The following is a 6,532-nucleotide window of genomic DNA, read 5'->3' as shown; positions in this document are numbered from 1 at the left end:
AAACCTAAAAACAATAACAATTTGTCCAAAAAAAAAAAAGAATAATAACAACAATTTTAAAGATAAAATGTCATGTTGATTCAACACCATTATCCAACAACAGACAGCACATAAATTTTCTTTAAGAAAAAGAAAAAGCAGATAATACATAAATTTGACATCTCATAATTTTTTTCCACTTAATGCCACGATTAGACCATCCACTTAGGCCTCGTTTGGATTGGCTTATTTTGAGCTTATGTGGGCTTATCTACTCCCATAAGTCTTTTTAAAGGTGTTTGGGTAAATAAATAAAAATAGTTTATCATAGTTTCATAAACTGCTTATGCCATATTTTAATAAGCCTAAATTTTCAGCTTACCCTCCGGCTTAACAAGGAGCTTATGAATTTATGTAACCTCTTTCGATTATCTCTGGATCCACTTTTTCAAAACATATATTTTTATTTTATTTTTTTGTTTTTAGAAAAAAAAAACATATATTTTAATTATAATGTTAGTTATCTTTGGTTGTGCATGAGTAACAAAATTGTTATATATTTATCTTATTAAAGTAACCCACGTAACTAAGATTTTTTTTTTAAGGATGATTTTTATTTTTTTTTTTTACCTAACAAAATGAAACTGAATAAAAAAAAAAACTTAACTTGTTTTTTTTTTTTTTTTGTAACAAACTATACATTAATATCTATATATATGGTAAGTTTACAATCATAATTTCTCAAGTTTATATTTATATTATTATACTTTTTTTTAAAAGAAAGTTTATCATATATTATTATACTTGTGTATAATGATGTTTAGACAATTTATTTACAGCTCGAATGTTAATTTTGTCTTATATGAATATTGATATTTTTTAAGGACGAATATTGATTATACTATATATATATATAATTATAATTAATATATTATAATATTGTTTTTTACATCTTGATTAATTTTATAAAAAAAAAAATCTTGATAATTGTGGTTCGATTCTTTGATTTTTTTGTTAAATTAAAAATATTTAAAATTTCGATAATTGCTTATGTAATGTCACATCCAAACACTTCAATTTATGTAAGTACTTTTTAGTGTACATATCCAAACATAAATAGCTTATTAAGTATAAGAGCTTATGATGTAAGCTCTAATGTTATAAGCTCTAATGCTATAAGCATCTATATAAACTGTTTATCCAAACGGGGCCTTAATGCCACCGTAACCAAAACAACTCCTTTCAATACACCAATATAATAATTATAGATCTAATCATCTAAAATAGATTTATGCTCTTCCCCCCATACATTTCACTCCCATCCAACTGAAAATACTATAATGCCCATGTGTTAGTTAATTAACGCAAGTGTAAAAATTTTCGCGAGTTAAGTCACGCAGAATGAATTCACTTTTTTTAATTTATTTACTATATTCAAATTATTTTATTTACGTTATTCTAATTTATTTTTTCACTTTATTCTAATTTATTTATTCACTTTATTCTAATGTATTTATTTTCTAAATTATTTGTTAACTTTATTCTAATTTATTTACTTTATTCAAATTAATTTATTTACGTTATTCTAATTTATTTATTTACTTTATTCAAATTAATTTATGCACTTGAAATAAATATTTATTCCAATTATTCATTAGATAATTGATACATATAACAAAATTCATTAAATACAAAATTAGAAAATAAAAGAAAATATAAATAAAAAAAATGAACAAAATTAATACATATAACAACATCTCATTTTATTAACCAACTTCATACAATAATTGATACATTTATTCGAATTCACTAAATAATCTACTTGTTTTCTTTTTACCCTCTTGGGGTAAAAAGTGAGCAGCCTCTTGGGGAAAAATAGTGACCAACAATCTTGGGGGAAACGAAATCATCAACTTAGGTAAATTTAAATTTGGTTCTTTTTATACCCAAGAAGTTTCTTTTTATCCACGGTAAAAAAAATTGAGTAAAAAGAAACAAAATTAATTTTATCCCAAATGTTGATCTCTTTTTACCCAAGCGGACTAGCCACTATTTTGCCCCAAGAAGTCTGCTCACTTTTGCCCCCAAAAGACTATTGAAAGAAAAAAAAATAGAGGGAGAGAGTGAGGATGGAGAGAAAGTGATATGGTGTGAGGAAATAGGGAGGTATAGAGGGAAATTTATAGGTGGGAATGGTAGTATAGGTTATAAATATCATTAATGTGGTCAAAAAATGTGTAAACCAGCAACTTAGAACGACAACTCGCAACTTACAACTCGAACCAACACCTTGTATATTCTAATTGGATGCAGTTACGCATAAACCAGCAATCATCAACAATCATAATCAATCAACAGCAACACAACAGTATACAACAACGTGATATAACAATATCTTATGCAATTCAACGATGTCTAGCATTTGCACATGATCTAAGTAATACTTATACAATTTTATTATACTAATAACCTCAATTCCTCATAACCAGCTTCACATATGATCATTTATATCATATACATCTTTCATCGCTATCCCAAAGTTCAACTCACGACCACTCGTGCGACAAGTCACAAGAAACCTAAACAAGGCAGTCTGTCAAGCACTAGCTCGCGAGGCGAGAGCCTCTACTCGCCACAGCGAGTTAGGGTAAAACACTCAAGAATCCATTCTGACTCTATTCCGAGTTCAATCTTAGTCTAAAACTTTGTCTAATCATTATAGTACATGTTCAGGCTCTCATAAACATCCAGGGTTAAACTCACAGCTCAAAATCACGAAATCTTGCAAGCTCTCTGGTCACACTTGCTACGGCGAGTTAACTTGTTCGCCATGGCGAGCTGCGAGGTGCAACTCGCGAGGCGAGTAACTCTTGCTCGCGAGGCGAGCGATGATCTTCATCACTCGCTGTGGCGAGGATCATCACTCGGGAGGCGAGCGATGAATATCAGTACGGGCAGATTGCAGTTTTTTCTCAAAAATTCACCCAAACCCATTGTTTTAACCTTAAAACTAATTCTAAACATCAATACATGAAACATCTAAGGTCTGTTCATCATTTCTACATCAATTCACCCTAATTCCATCATTTAATCATCAATTCTCAACATAACCCTAATTCCCAATTCTCCAAATTTATTCATAACCTCTGTTAAAACAGAATCAGAATTATATAAACTAAAATCATTGCAAGTTAGCCTCACCCTTACCTTAGTTAATCGAAGTCGCAGCCCCTCTTGGTCCTCTTCCCTTTTCTTGACTTTTCTCCCTTTTCTCTGTTGTACGTGAAAACTGCCCTCTCTTATTTTCTAATTCTTTTTATAAATATAATCTCCCCAATATTCACTTAATTCCCATTAAATTTACTTAATTCTCATATAACCCCCAAAACTCCAATTAAATTCTATTTCTCACTTATTCTATTAAATAATAAAAATAGTCATTTAATAAAATATACCACACCACAGAATCAACGTAAATCATTTAAAAATCATATAAAAGACTTTAAATCAACTAAAAATAATTAAATAAAATTGGGGCGTTACATATAGCATGAAATCATGATGGGCGCCAGCAAAAAGTGCAGGGGGAAGAGCAGAAATCTCTAAAATATTGCTTTCAATCCTCAAGTATATATAATTGGGCTTTGAATATGAGTTGAAAGTTAAGACTATAGTATTACTTTTCTCACCATATGAGAGTCTCACACACCCTGTAAAATTTTAAAAAATGCTCCTTTGCAGTTCGGATTTCATAATCTGGACTGCACCAGCACCAATTCTGAACATGTTTGTAACATGGATAGTCATTTTAAGGACAATATTAATCTTCCTAACTTTCATCCTTTTGTTTTTATAATCAAGACTCCCTTAGAAGGGACTTTTTACAGGACTCCGCCATCAAAATCCAAAATTTCATCGTTTACACCCTTTTTTTTTCATGGTGCTAATGCAGTCCGAATTATGAAATCCAAACTGTAAATAGGCATTTTTGAAAATTTTACAGAATGCGTGAGAAAGCTGGTGGGAAAAGTAACACTCTTAAGACTATACATACCTTTTGATAGTGTGTAATTGTGTACAAATATGCAAGGAAATGAAAGTTTGGTATCATATTGCAAGGAAATGAAAGTTTGGTATCATATTTTATTCGACAATATAGTAAACATTTGTTGCTGACATATGTTGTAGATTCTTTATGTTTAAGAATTTGCATTCCAGGAATAAAGGAATTAAGAAATGAGGAACGAAGGAATATAGACATGAAATTCAATTTTATTATTCAACATAGGTTTATAACACTGTTATGGGAAAATTCTATAGATATGGAAAAACATAAACACATAGCCTAGGAAATTATCCTTCATAGTGCTTCCAACTTTTTTCTCCAACATACAACAATATGATTTGGATGATTAATGGATACTCATGTGTGTCTCTTCTTTTTCTGGGGAACGTATGTGTGTCTTTGAACACCTAAAAATCGTGGTTATGACTTCAAAAAATTCATTTGTCTAAATTAAAGTGTTTTTTCTTCTAACAAAACTTGCATGTTCCATTAGGTATCAACATTAATTTAAATCACATTAAAACCACTTTGTACATGGAAACTAGGTTTGAAAGGGTGAAAGGAGCAATAGGGTATTGAAGATGGAAAAGAGATACCATCAAAACCGTAAAATAAGAAAGATGGAAAGAAAGCAGTCATTAGTCTTTTTTAAAGAAAAAGGAAGTTATTAATCTTTTTTAAGGGATTTAATTAAATCCTCACCCTAGAATTCACCATTGCTCAAAATTTTATTTGAGTTTTTATTTTTTATTTTTAACACTTAGGTTGATGTGTCTCAAAGAGTGAATTTTAATGTATAAACTATAAAGTGGCGTTAAACTTAGGTTGATGAGTCTCATGAGCAGTTTCAAGTGCATCATGGAAACTAGCCATGGTGGAACCTTCCATGCATATTGAAGTATCTTAATATTTTTCGTTCATGTATCATTGAAGTATCGTTCGATGCATATTGACAGATAAACTTCGAGTCAGTGTAAGGTCTTTAGCATTAAACATTTGTAGACATGTCTATTTATGACACTTTCATTTTGTTATATTTGTAGGCATCTTATCGTTGTATGCTATTAATTTGAATATTGTGAGTATGTTCGCATATTCATCATATTTGATTTTAGCGATTTTGAACTTGTAATGTTAAAAAAATATATATCATCATTATTAATAATAATTTTTCTTTCTCCAGCCTTTTCAAAATTAAATCCTATTTTTGGTTTTAAAATTTATTGTTTTGATATGTATATAATCATTAGAATTACTTATAAAAATATTGAAATGTGAGGTATGCAATACAATTACAAAAACATTTTTTTTGGGGAAAAAACATGTTTTTGAGCTTAACACTTGTAACTTATGTTTTATAAGCTCATTTGCTTAAAAAAAAAAAAAAAAAAAAAAAACCTCATTTGGCAACCGTTGTGTTCTCATGAGCTTATAGCTTAACTTTACTAGTTTGCAGCGGCTTTTGATAAGTTATTCAAGTAACTTATACCTTAAAGCTTATCCTTATTTTATCATAAATTAATTATGGAATCTTAATTGAAAAAAATTAAATTAAATATATCATCTTTTATATCATTTCATTTTTATAAACTATTTTAACTGTTAATTTTAATAAACACTACGAATTCAATCAACTAATTTTTTTTTTTAAGCAAGCAAAAATGATATATATTAACACTGACAAACAATCTCTTCAGCGCATAAGATGTATCAAAGAGACCACAAAGAATTTACAAATCAGCATCTGATTAGCCGATGTCCAAACAAATAGGCGGGCTCGACGACACATATGAGTCCCAAGAATTCAATCAACTAATTTATTTGGAGTAAATAGTCAATTTCCCCCCTGAAATTATAAGTTTCATCAATTACCCCCCTAAAATTAACAAAACTTCAATTACCCCCCTGAAATTTCACAACGTTAGTCAATTTACCCCCTCCGTCAAATTTTTCTGTTAGTGAACATGACGTTTTGCAAATACCCCCTGAAGTTTTGCACTTATGTGCAAAATGCCCCCCAAACTTAAAAATTTATATTATTTTTTTCTTAAAAACAAACAATTAATAGTTAAATATTAAAACTAACTATTAATTTTGGAATTTGGGAAAACTACATGCATATATACATCAAAATAGGCTCCAAAATGGGGAAAAATATGTATTTTTTAAAGTGACAATAATGGGATGATTTGTGGATTAATATTGGGGGTTGTGTAGTTTAAATGGTTTGAACAAATTGTTGAAGGAGTTGGAGGAGTTAAAAGACTAAGATGGTGAAGGAGAAAATATAAATTTAAATCTGATTATTAATTTGTTTATAAACCTCTAAAAATAATAATTTATCTATTAGAAATAACCATTATTGTCACCTTAAAAATACACATTTTTCCCTATTTTGATGTATATATGTATGTAGTTTTTCCAAACTCCAAATTTAATAGTTAACTTTAATATTTAACTATTAATTGTTTGTTTTCAAGAAAAAAA

This window comes from Medicago truncatula, chromosome 8 (genome assembly GCF_003473485.1).
Source record: "Medicago truncatula cultivar Jemalong A17 chromosome 8, MtrunA17r5.0-ANR, whole genome shotgun sequence".
NCBI lineage: Eukaryota > Viridiplantae > Streptophyta > Magnoliopsida > Fabales > Fabaceae > Medicago > Medicago truncatula.
The sequence above is the reverse complement of the archived record's forward strand: the minus strand, read 5'-3'. Positions refer to the sequence as shown.